Consider the following 14,797-nt stretch of genomic DNA (forward strand, 5'->3'; position numbering starts at 1 on the left):
TTTTAACACATAGCATACGACCTCAAATATAGAAGTGTGCCAGAGAATCTTACTAAATCAAAAAAAAAAAATAATGAAGAATTGAAAGAACTGAGAGCTGCGGAAAAAAACCGAATCCAAGAAGAATTTAAAGTTCAGATGGGATTAAACATCGACAAACCACTTCCAAGTGATTTTGAAATTACTTCAAAAATAACTGGAATCGAAAGGAGTTGCTTCGAAGAGTCAACACTATTTTAATGGCACTGAATAGTAAACATAAAATTAATGGAAATCGATTTGGGGAATATACATCTGAAATTTCTATATTACTTGTATCTCTGTATCCATGGAGGGAACTAATACCAACAGTAAACAAAGTATTGTGTCATGGTCAAATAATAATTGAATCGAATATTCTTCCACTTGGAGAGTTAACAGAAGAAGCCCAGGAAGCGAGGAATCGAGATTTTAAGCATGTTCAACTTTTCAGCTTAAGAAAATGCTCCAGGCAATCAAAACGAGGAAGATTTAAAGGACTTATATTACCCTCAGGATATGTATACCGATATGACAGATTATTTTATAGAAAATAAGTAGTGTTAGGAATTAACTATATAAGTAGGTTGTAAGAATTAATTGTATTATGTTTAAGATAAACAGTTCAAATAAAAAAGCTATTATACTAACTGATGATATTGTATTAAATTGTGTTTTATATTTCGGTGGGCGGGAAAGGTGATTTGTGTGGTGTGTTGTTGTGCGTGGCTCATAATAAAATTATATTTTTTATTGTATATACAATGTTATAGTCTTTAATAAAATAATTAACTAAATAATTTTTAAAAATTGTCCAAATATTTTATTCAAGACCAAATGTATGTTCTGTCATACTTAATACTAAAATATGAAAAAGATGAAATTAAAGGACACAGGTTTAAATGAACATATTTTCATATTGGATCCATAACTTATACGGTTCATATATTATGGACTCCTAAAGATGGGCATCTCGCATATATTTGTGGAAAATTAGCAATGTTGACGACTTAATTGAAAAGGAAAATGTCCTTTATCCTTGAATATCCTGAAAATAGGGAATTTTGTTTTTCTTAATTTTTTCTATAAAAAATAGGCAACATAGCTGTTATTGTGATGTAAAAATTTCAAATTGGGATCTCAATGGCAGTTTTTATTTAGCAACATCTAAAATTTCCATCGTAAATGTGTGTTTTTTATACATTTTAATCTATTTTTAGTTCACTCAAATAAATGTTTTAATGCCGAATAGTGTAAAAATTACCACAAACTATCATCTTGATGTTAGGAATATTATGGGTAAAATATTCTGAAATCATGTCTTAACTACACTTAATATTAGAGGTAAAAGGTCAAAATAGGAGTCATAACAAAATTTGTAGAGAATCAAATTTATGACATTTTAATTACAGATTATTTTTTTTTTGTATCATCAGAAGTTTTTCAGTTATTGTAATTTTTTGTTAATTTTTGACTTGTGTTTCTATATTAATCCTTTATAGAAACTTGATATCCTCCTGAAGAAAGGTAATTTAAAAAAATGTCCTTTATCCTTGAATATCCCAAAAATGCTGTTTTTATTTTATTAATTTTTTTACAAGATATAGTCAATTGGCAACCCTATCTTGCATAATAATTACAGTTTGGGATCTCAATGGGTTCAAAAGTTATAACAGGTTTTATTAAGCAACCTCTCAATTTTTCAAAATAAAGCTTATTTTTTTAATTTTCATAATAAATTTTATTACAAACGCAAATTATTTTTTTATTTACAGATGTCGAATGTATTATATATATCACATTCTGAAAAGTATTTTGTCTTTACTTGGCCAATACTGACTGGGGCAACATGATGGACTGACTGTGTTTTAGGAATAGGTTTAAGTTTTGGACAATTAATATTTAACACTTCCATTTCTTGCAAATATTCTTCTTTTGAAACGTATATGAAATTTATATTATTTTTCGCCCAATTGTACATTAAATATGGTGATGTTATTGTGTATCTTGTAGCTAATTTTTTAACGCTTCCACCTAATCCATCACAGACATTTTTACCATGAGCTGTACAAAAAAAGTTCCACACAGCATCAATATTGTACTTATTTTTATGACATGTGAGGTAATACATATTTAATTTATTTTTGTACTGAGCGGCAGAGCCATCGGAAAAATAAAATATTTTGCGAGGAGATTTAACATTTTCTTTTATAAAGTACAAAAATGTTTTTATAAAATACTGAACGACATCCGTGTTATGTTTTAAAATGACGCTTATTATGATGCAATTTGTAAACTTGACCTGGCCTTCTTCCATGTAATAAATACCAAAAGGATGAATTGTGGCTTGAGTGTTGCTCCAGTGGTACGACTGCACTTCGTCTTGAATTATGAAACTATAATTTTCTAAAAAGTCCAGGACTACATTTTATAACATTTCAAATTTTCTCTGACTTTATGAAAATAACTATTTTGTTTTTTAGTAATAAATTAATGTTTTATGAGTTTTGGCAATTTTTCAAGAAAAATATCTATGAAATCATCTACGTGTTCCAGTTTTGCGACAAGCTCAGATCTATCAGTTGCTATCTACATTTTGTACTGAACATGTTCCATATTAAAGATATCAAAATAGTTTTGAATTATTTGTTTTAAATTTTTAATGCCAGGTCAGTTTGAACACTCTCGCATATAACACGATGTTTGTGGTTCTTTGCAGATACTAAGATTAATCCACGTATGATAATCACTTAAGTCCAAGTCATTAACTTTTTTTTTAAAAATTGCTCCGCATATTAACTTAATATTTTGATGAATAACACATACACATTGGGAATGTGTTCCGCTACTTCCAGCTAAAATAAACTGTTTTGGTCTTAGATATGCAAATTTTGAAAATCTATCTTTTATTTCCGGTTACTGTTTCTTGAATTCGTTGTACAATTCTGTCAAATTTGAAAGCAGCAATCTCTTTTGTATATGGATTCTTTTTCTATCAACCTTGAAAAATAATGAGCTTAAAGATTTTGATTGACAAAAAAAATATATATCTTGGCAGACTTAAAGTCTTTTTTCCCTGGCATTATACGACTATATTCATCACTGCAGTAGAAATTTAAAATTATATTATTTACATTTAAAGCGGAATTTGATGCATTTTCTTTATCTCCAATGCTCGTTCTGGAAAGTGTTTTGGCCTTATTTATGGCATAATTGGATGTACATACATACATACATACATACATACATACATACATACATACATACATACATACATACATACATACATACACATACATACATACATACATACATACATACATACATACATACATACATACATACATACTTACATACACATACATACATACATACATACATACATACATACATACATACATACATACATACATACATACATTTTAGTTATTTTTACTTTATTTGTCAATAAAACTTTATTTGATTAAAATGCAAATGTATTAAAATGTCTAACAAATTGTGAATTTAGCTATATAAAAACTGCCATAACTTCTGATCCCATTAAGATCCCAATATCAAATTTTGCATAGCGTTGATAATTATTTTATCTATTTGTTGTTAAAAAAAAGAAAATTAAAATACCATTTCTCAGGATATTCAAGGATAAAGGATCTTTTCCCACTTTCAAGATCCTTGTGCCAGGACCTCAAGTATTTTTATAAAATGTTAATAATGTGTAATTCCTATCGAACGATACCTTAATTGTTAAAATCGGATGACTGGTTCCAAATTTATTCAGTCGAAAACATTCTTAAATTTTCATAAAAATGCTCGAGGTGTCCAACTTTGGAGCGCTATAAAATTTTAACCATATATATATTACTGATCCAATTTATACGTTATAGAAAGCGCATTTAAGAGAAGAATATATGATCCGAGTTTTAGCCAAATCAAAGGCATTAAAAACTCATGGTGTTCGAAGTGACTTTGGAATGACTCGTTTATAGTTCAATTATGTTGCAAAATATTTAAAGAAATCTTTTAAAATATAAATTTAAATGTAATAATTTTTTTCAATATTTTTAAATCCGATTTTTTGCAACTACGTTGGCTGAGAATTCTACTAATACATTCTTAGAGTTAGGTACTTTTTGACAGCGTTTCACTTCTTAGTGTTCAGTGATGCATAGTCTGAATTAGGTACTATTTGGCGCTGACTTTCTTAACACACCGTGGTGAAGGGTATATAATATTCGGGTATATAAGAATATAGAACTCTAACTTGTTATACCCTCCACCACCATAAGTGGTGATAGAGGGTATATATAAGTTTGTCGTTCCGTGTGTAACACCAAGAAATATTCATCTGAGACCCAACAAAGTATATATATTCTGGGTCCTTCTGAAATTCTGAGTCGATTAAGCTATGTCCGTCTGTCTGTGTAAAACACGCTCACGTTAAAACTAAGCCATGGAGATCAACCAAATTCACCGAAAATATTTATTATTATCCTAAGCAGTTTGGTATTGAAAATGAGCAAAATTGGTTCACATCGCGAAAAGTTATGAATCAAAATTTGAAACAACCTCGAAAAAATAAGCATTTTTTACACATTCTGATGTAATTTTCTCGAAAACTATGCGAGCTAATTCCATAAAAATCACCATACATTCGTTTCTACGCAAGGGCTTTAGCTCTGCGGAAAATCGCCAGGGTCGGTCCACAATTTCATATACCTCCCATACAAAAGTACATATTCCCGGAAAATTGGTTTTTTGTTAATAACTTCCGTCACAATGTCGATGTCTTTACAAAATATCACAGAATAAAATTTTATATCAATAGAATTCATTCAGAGCAAAAATTTTCTGGATCGGTCCTTAATTGGACATAGCTCCCATACAAGGTCCCCTCCTGAAAATCACTTAAACGCACATAATTCATTACTAAATTACGATATCGATATAGAATTCGGTACAAGTATTGCTCTTATATAAAAAAATATTACTATGAAATTTTTTCCGATCGGTTCACAATTAGTCATAGCTCCCATACAAGGGCTCCTCCCGGAAATCACTTAAATGCACATAATTCATTACTTAATTAAGATATCGATATAAAATTTGGTACAGGTATTTCTCTCCCATAAAGAAATATTACTATGATTTTTTTTCCGATCGGTCCACAATTGGTCATAGCTCCCATACAAGGTCCCCTGGCGAATGAATATAAATATTACTGTGAAAGGTTTTTCCGATCGGTCCATAATTGGTCATAGCTCCCATACAAGGTCCCCTGGCGAAAATCACTTAAACGCACATAATTCATTATTAATTAAGATATCGATATAAAATTTGGTACAAGTATTACTCATATGAATATAAATATTACTGTGAAAGGTTTTTCCGATCGGTCCATAATTGGTCATAGCTCCCATACAAGGTCCCCTGGCGAAAATCACTTAAACGCACATAATTCATTACTTAAGATATCGATATAAAATTTGGTACAAGTATTGCTCTCATATAAGAAAATATTACTATGAAATGTTTTTCCGATCGGTCCACAATTGGTCATAGCTCCCATACAAGGTCCCCTAGCGAAAATCACTTAAACGCACATAATTCATTACTTAATTAAGATATCGATATAAAATTTGGTACAAGTATTGCTCTCATATAAGAAAATATTACTATGAAATGTTTTTCCGATCGGTCCACAATTGGTCATAGCTCCCATACAAGGTCCCCTCCCGAAAATCACTTAAACGCACATAACTCATTACTAAAATAGGATATCGATATAGAATTTTGTACAAGTATTGCTCTTATATACAGAAATATTATCATGAAAATTTTTTTGGATCTGTGCATAATGTGTCACAGCTCCAATACAAGGTCGCCTCACATATATTATACATACATACATACAAATATTATAGTGGAAGGTCTTTCTGATCGGTCCATAATTGGTCGTAGCTCTCATACAATAATTGATCATAGCTCCCAAATATTACTGTGAATTTTCTTGCGATCGGTTCATAATTGGTCCCATACAAGGTCTCCTCCCGAAAATCACTTAAACGCACATAACTTATTACTAAATAAAGGTATCTATATAAAGTTTGGTATAATCATTGCTCTTATGTAGATAAATATTACTGTGGAAGGATTTCTAATCGGTCCATAATTGGTCATTGCTCCCATACAAGTTCCCCTCCCGAAAATCACTTAAACGTGTATAACTCATTACTAAATTAAGATATCCATATAAAATTTTGTACAAGTATTGCTCATATGCACGAAAATATTACTGATACATTTTTTCGATCGGTCCATACCTGGTCAGAGCTCCTATACAAGGTCTCCTCCCGAAAATAACTTAATCGCACATAACTCAGTACTAAATTAAGATATCCATATAAAGTTTGGCACAAGTGTTGCTCATAAACAGAGAAATAGTATTGTGAATTTTTTCCGATCGGTTCATACAGGGACCTATACAAGGTCCCTTTTAGAAAAACACTTTAAAGCACATAACTCATTACCAAATAGTGATACCCATAAAATATTTGGCATAAATACTATTTTTATACGGATGAATGTTATTTAATATTTTTTTTTCTCGATCGGTCCATCCTTGGTCATAACTCCCATACAAGGTTCCCTCCCGAAAATCAGAAAAAATATAACTAATAACCAAATATTGATATCCATACATTTAGCAAAAATATTGCTCTTTTATACATAAATTCACTATTAAATTGTTTTACGATCACTATTTAATAATAATATTTCGATAAAATTCGAAATGTTGATTAATACTTCTTGATCATACTTCTGATTTACAGTCATTTAAATCGTTTCAAAAATCACTCAAACATATTTACTTCACTTTAAATACTGATGTCGGAAAAATACACAAATCGTTATCCCAATTTTTGGCATCTGCATGATCTTTTCATAATAAGTCATGACATCCGTACGAGGTCCACAACCGAAACTCAATATACATTTTTCTGGGCCTAATCAAAATTAGTACGGAAACAAAACTTTTGTCGAGTTATCTAAACATTTGATAATTAAATGGATTTTAATAAGAAGAAGCTTGCTTGTGGAGGGTACTTAAGATTCGGCACAGCCGAATATAGCACTCTAACTTGTTTTTTACTAAAAACGTTTACATGGATGTTACATGTATATGTATCGGTATATTCTTAACACACAGAGTTTCTGTATGTAAATTAAAATTCAACAACAACAAAAATGAAATGTCAGTAATTAGAAAAAAATATTGTTTTTTAGTTTAAGAAAATTAAAAAAATTTTTGTGAAAAGTGAGATAAAATTATTTTAAAAAATTACAGATTTTTTGTGCACAGCCGTAATTTTGCGTACAATCCTAAAAAGTGGCCTTACATTTGAGTGTTTAGACAAGTTTCAATTTCTCTCAAGAGAGTCGAATTCACACGACACTCGTAGATGTGAGAGAGTAATTTGTTATACTTTGATTACAAATATGTTAAAATATAATAACTCATCGAACAATTTTAGAAGGTTAAAAAGATTAAAAAAATTATATGCTTTTGTGTATCAACAATTACATTTAAAAAAATTGTGACTTTTTTTATTCACATTTATATGTTTACTAGCTAATACCCGATGTGCTTCGCTACCCCAACCAAAATAAATACATAATAACCAAAAAAATTATTTATTTAGTTACTAAATTATAAAAATTTTCTTAAAAGTTTATTATAATTTCTTTTGATGATAATATATTTCATTTAAATTCTGAAATAATAGATTAATGATCTATTTATTTTTTACTTGCAAAAATTTAATATATACTTTTATTCTTAAAAAAATAATTCATATTCTTATGCGTTGCGACGTACAATATTTTTTGTTTTACCCACTTAAATTTTGAAAATTTTAACCACAATAGTTTTCCAGATTACCAATATGTTACATATGAGAGATGCCAAGAAAATTATTGTAAATTCGCCAATTTATATCTATCTATGAAAAATTGGAATTATCTAACAGTTTTCAAATATAAGAAATTTTTCATTTAATTCATATATGATAAACGAATTTTTCTATTTTATTTATATGGGGGTTCCAAGCCCCCATAGTAGTTCGCCAATTTAAAATATACGAATTTTATATTTTCTTTATGTGGGCGTGGCTCACCGCCCACTTGAAACTTCGAAATAAAAAGTAGCCTATTACATATCGCAGACACACAGGAATTCGCTGTGAATTTCAAGAAAATCGGTTCAGCCGTTTAGTATATAGCGTTCAAACATACAAACAAACACACGAAGAAAATATGCATAATATAAAAAAGTTATTTAAGTTTGTTTAGGAAAGTAATTGCCGTCCCTATTATTTTTTCCAACACTGTACCGCTCCCCTCATGGGTAGTCCGCCAAATTTATTACCAAAAATGTTTACATGGATGTTATAGTTATTTGTGCAAAATTGTAATATTCTAACTGTATTATTTTCCAAACTAAACGAATTTTTGTTTTTAATTTATATCGGAGGTAACACACCCCAAACGCTAGTCCTCCCACATTGTATCCAAATAATCGTATTGACACTAAAGTGGCCCGACAAAATTTGAGAACTCTAGCTGTTTAATTATCTCAAGATAAACGAATTCTTGCATTTAATTAATATGGGAGGTATCGCTCTCCTCATGGGTAGTCCGCCAATTTATTACCCAAAATATTTACATGGATGTTAAAGTTATTCATGCAAAATTAAAGATTCTAGCTGTAATAGAGTCCAAGATAAACGAATTTTTGTATTTAATTTATATGGTAGGTACCACGCCCCCTAACGCTAGTCCGCCAAATTTTTATCCTAAATAATCACATTGACACTAAAGTGGCTCCGACAAAATTTGAGGACTCTAGCTGTTATATTGTCTCAAATATACGAATTTTATATTTTCTTGATGTGAGCGTGGCTCATCTCCCACTTGAAATTTCAAAATATAAAGCCTATTACCTATTTCAGACATATAGGAATTATTATACTGATTTTAAATGTTCACATAAATGAAAAATTTTAATTAGAATTTTTTCATTTATAAATCATAATCAACCATTTAATTTTATGCTAAATTAGCTATTATTTAACATCTCTGTTCCCATACATTCAATACACTCACTACACTCTAAGCCCAAAAGTTTACAATGGTCATAAAATTCTAACCTCATTCAACAAACAAAACATTGCATTCCACCTAAAACAATTAATAATTTGTTGAGTGTTAGAAAACCGTGTTAAGCGGCCTAAAGTCCAATGGACTGGAAACCAGAGAGAGAAAAAAACTAAAATAGATCACACAAACAAATTATAAATTTTTGTGTAATTTTTTGTCTTCTAATATGTATGGTAAATAAAATAAAATTTTATTTTTGCAAAATAATACTCAAACCCACTACCAATGGGAAATATATTGGAAAAAACCCCAGCTCAAAACAATTAAAGATTTAGAGATAAAAATTATAAAATTTTGTAATAAAAATTTCACAGGCCATAAAGATTTTCGACACGTAGTCATTTAGGGGTTAAAATTTATTGTTTTAATTTTGGTGGAAAAAGTGTATTTTATTATGATCCATGTACCAAAAGACAACTTTACTATTGAAAAGTTTCTTCAGTCAAAGCGCTTTTTTGTGAAAATGAAAATTACGAAAATTATTTCTCTTAAAACCCTTGCCATAAAAATAAACGCTTTTTCTATACAAACATTCCCTCCTGAGAAGACACTTTTCTATAGGAAAAGTCTCTCCCCTTATATGTAATAGAAATGTATTTAATTTGAAATGGAATAGAAAAATACTCTACTTAAAAGACACATTTTCTATTGAAATACATTTGCTAGAAAACAATTTTTCTATAGAAAAAGAAAAAAATGCTATAGAATATAATCTCTCCTTAGAAAATACTGTTTCTATAGAAAAAGTCTTTCCTAAAAAGATTTTTTTTATATACAAAAGTCTCTCCTTACAACGTACTTTTTCTATTGAAAATTTCGATTTAAAAATAAGCTTCTCTTCTTAGAAGATACTGTTTCTATAGAAAAAGTCTTTCCTAAAAAGATATTTCTTTATATACAAAAGTCTCTCCTTACAACGTACTTTTTCTATTGAAAATTTCGATTCAAAAAGAAGCTTCAAGGAGACACTTTGTTTTAGGAGGCACTTTTCCTATATAATGATCCCCCTTTGAATAGAAAAAGACGAATGTCAGAATATACATGTTCTGTAGAATAAGTCTCTCATTTTATAGAAAATGTCTCTCCAAAAGAGAAAAAGTCGCTCCGTAGAAGGCACTTTGTCATTGAAAAAGTTTCTTCTTTAAATACTCTTTTTCTATACAGAATCTCCTTGGATGTCTTTTTAAGAAATTCTCTTGTTAGAGTTATTTTGTTATTTAATTAGTTAGTTAGTTAGTTAGTTTGTTTGTTTGTATGTTTGTGTGTTTGTTTTTTTGTTTGTTTGTTTGTTAGTAAGTTGTCTTAGAAGTCACATTTTTTCGACGAAGTTTTTTAAAATCCTTAAAATTTAATTTCAAATTGAAAAGCATAAAACTTTATTTTCCATTAATATTTATTAACAATTAATTAAAAATCCTAAAACATTTTAATAACCTAATAAACAGACTTAAATTGAAACCTATTTTCTTTAAGTTTTCCCCGAACGCTAATTAAAACCCAATCACCATGAAAATATTCAAACGACACTCTCTTCACATTTCATATAAAATTAGTTGTTCTAATTACATTTTTATAAACAGTTTTTTTGTAACTAATAAGCCGAGCACGTCTTAGTCATTGTCATAAGACAAAAATAACTAAGAAAAATAAAATTTCTATTGTTTTAGGAATTAATATGTCAACAGACGACATCTATGCGATAATGATCCATAGAGAATAGTTGCCAAAATTATGACAGATAAATTCAATAATAAGAAAAGAAAAGCTTACTTAACATAAACTTACAATAGAATAAGTAAATAAACATATGTCTGTTGTATATTTAAAACATTCTATTAACAAAATGTCTATTTTGTCTAAACACAGGACAAAAATCGTCCTAAAACAGAAGTGTCATTTTATGTATATGCCTTTTATGTGTATTTCCTTTTACTGTATGTTTTGATATAGTTATTTTAGTAGTTGAAAAGGATATAGTTGTTGTTTTGAGATTGTGTGGTAGTGATGGTAATGATGGTGTTAAAATAGGCACTGTGGCTACCAACAACAATTTAATTAAGTTACATGAAAATACTATATAGTTGCTTTTGTGATAACAGCAACTATTAGAATTTTAACAAAACCACAAACAATAACATGCACACAGGCTTAAACAATAATAAAGAATACCCAACAAACATTTAGAACTGAACTTGAAATGAACTAAACTGAATAAGATGTAAACTAGAACTGAACTAGAACTGAACCAGAACTGAACTAGAACTAAACTAGAACTGAAGTAGAACTGAACTAGAACTGAACTAGAACTGAACTAGAACTGAACTAGTACTGAACTAGAACTGAACTAGAACTGAACTAGAACTGAACTAGAACTGAACTAGAACTAACTACTAGAACTCAACTAGAACTGAACTAGAACGGAACTAGAACTGAACTAGAACTGAACTAGAACTGAACTAGAACTGAACTAGAACTGAACTAGAACTGAACAAGAACTGAACTAGAACTGAACTAGAACTGAACTAGAACTGAACTAGAACTGAACTAGAACTGAACTAGAACTGAACTAGAACTGAACTAGAACTGAACTAGAACTGAACTAGAACTGAACTAGAACTGAACTAGAACTGAACTGGAACTAAACTCGAACTGAACTAGAACTGAACTAGAACTGAAGTAGAACTGAACCAGAACTGAACTAGAACTGAACTAGAACTGAACAAGAACTGAACTAGAACTGAACTAGAACTGAACTAGAACTGAACTAGAACTGAACTAGAACTGAACTAGAACTAGAACTGAACTAGAACTGAACTAGAACTGAACTAGAAGTGAACTAGAACTGAACTAGAACTGAACTAGATCTGAATTAGAACTAAAGTAGAACTAAACTAGAGCTTTCTGAGGTTGGTATATATATATATATATATATATATATATAATATATATATATATATATATATATATATATATATATATATAATATATATATATATATATATATATATTATATATATATATATATATATATATAATGTATGTATATATAATATATATATATGTATATATAGTGCACTCGCGGTAACCGTATAACTTCAACACCGCCTAACGTGAACAAGATGTTTTTTACATTGACTACTCTGTAACGTGAACAACCACAGAAAGCTCTATAACGTGAACAATTTTTTCACAGCATATGTTTTCTAAGCATGTAGACAACATGAAATACATTCATTAATTTCGAATTTTAAAATTTTTTCATAGATATACTGATTTTATATTTTCTTAATATGGCAGGTGCCACGCGCATTTTGTTCAAAAATATTCTTATGAATTTCAAAGTTATCCATACGAAATTTGAGAACTCTAAATTTTGCAGTTTCTGAAATATGTTAAAATTATAGAAAAATTGGTTCAGTCGTTTGATGTCTATAAAGACCAAACAAATATACAAATACTCATTTATTTTTATATATGTATATAGATTTGATATCATTAAGGATAGCGGTGAAGTGATCGCTGTAATAATGTGTATAAATTTAATGAAAGGTGTACGTCAAATCTTTTTTGGTTTCTTTAGTTTTTTGGTTAAGAAATTGGTATTCTTTGTTAATTATATGTTATAAATATTCATATGCATATTTATATGCTAGTTGTACTTCATTATTTATGTTATAAAAATATGTTATTTTTCTTATTTAGTTAAAAATATACACACGTACAAAATGTATAGATACATATATTATACATAAATAATATTCAAATTTTTTATGCCCTACACCACGAAAGTGGTTTTAAAGTAGTTTAAAAGTGTTATAAATTGTATAATATATAATAATATAAAAAAATTATTAATATTTTCAACTTACAAGTAATTTTTTTATTTATGTTTTGTTCACATTGTTGTTAACGGAAATTTTTGTTAAATTTTATTTTGACACAATCCTGAATTATTCCAAAAACATATATTGTTGTACAACAAGAGATGTCGCTACTTTATTTATTTACTTTGCTTAAACGTCTAAAATTGACTTGTAACTATATGTATCGCAATGAATCACAACAAAACTAACTGTTATTTAAAAATATATCCTTTTCCCAAATTTACCGAGGATCGGCCCATGTTTGACCTATACTGCTATATAAAGCCTCATTTAGAAAATTTTGTTTTTTATTAATTAATTACTTAAATACTTTGGCATTGAGGTAAAATTCAACATAAAAGTTTGTTTATGCAAAATAAAAATTTTAAAAATATACTCATGGTATATTTCGGCCATGCCCGACTATACATTCCTACTTGTTTTAAATTAGAGGTTTTGTTTAATAAAATTTCTTCAATTAAACCAATTTTATTTTAGAGTTAATTGATGATTCTTTATTCGCGCTATTTCACTTCCTAATAACTTCTTTAAAAAAATATAAAAATTACTAATGTACTTAAATGAATTGATATAATTCCTCCTTGGTTGATAACATTTAATATAAAAGTGCTTCAGTTTTCACAGTACAATGTTTCTAGAATTTGAAATAAAATTGTTGTAAAAAAATTTTATAGAATTACTAAAATATTTGTTAAAATTCAATATGTCCAAAAAGCCCTAGTTACTAGGGTATACAATTATTCGGGTTTTTTGTCTTTTTCGGTTTATTCGACAAATAATTATTTGAAGTTTAACGTTAGCCGATTATTAATTAGATAATTTAAAATTATTCGGCTAATCGATTAAAAAAACGCTATGTTTTGATTGCTTTTTTACAAAAATTTTCTTCCTCTTATAAACAAAATTATAATTTTCACTCCTTTCATTTCCACTCTATGTAAATTTTTATTGAGTTTTACTCTCAAATATTATAAATTTGTTTTTATGTGAAATTCTTTTCCTTATATAAAAATTAATATTTTGAAGACTTTTCCACGAGTTCAAAATACATACGTTCCAATGAACTAGACTGTTGCTGAAGAACTTGTTAGACATATTTAGGTACAAAAATATGTTTCTCAAAATGGCTGTAGATGTAAAGGCGAGATCATTTTTTCCATGACATATTTTCAAGAATCAGAAGCACTGTTATAAAAAACATCAAATAAATGTTCTTTATATAGAAAATTAAGGAAGAAAAGTTATTACAAAACAAGTATGAATGTATAGTCGGGCGTAGCCAAACATATGATACCCATACCAGTCAGTTTGTATGTTAAAAATGGGGATTATTTAAAAATAAAGCATTTGGTTTGTTTTTTAACTTTATTTCGGAATATTTTTATTTTTTTTGGCAAAAAAAGAGATTTTTTAGAAGAGGGCTCAAAGCGGAGTAGGGCAAAAAATGGCCCTATCCTTATAAATATTAGTAGGGGGAGTTAAGTCTACTTCTATATTATTTATGTAGAATTTAAAAGTGTCATTAGTGTTTGTAAGTGAATTTTGACCTTTAAGTCATTTTCTGAAGGGGAGTATGTATGGGGGCTGGGGTCAAAAGAAGTTTTGTCGACTTTTGTTGACATAACAGATCATTTCCTTGGACCAAGAAAAGTGTGTGTTCCAAATTTCCAATTATCCCC

This window comes from Lucilia cuprina, chromosome 4 (assembly GCF_022045245.1).
Source record: "Lucilia cuprina isolate Lc7/37 chromosome 4, ASM2204524v1, whole genome shotgun sequence".
NCBI classification, from domain to species: domain Eukaryota; kingdom Metazoa; phylum Arthropoda; class Insecta; order Diptera; family Calliphoridae; genus Lucilia; species Lucilia cuprina.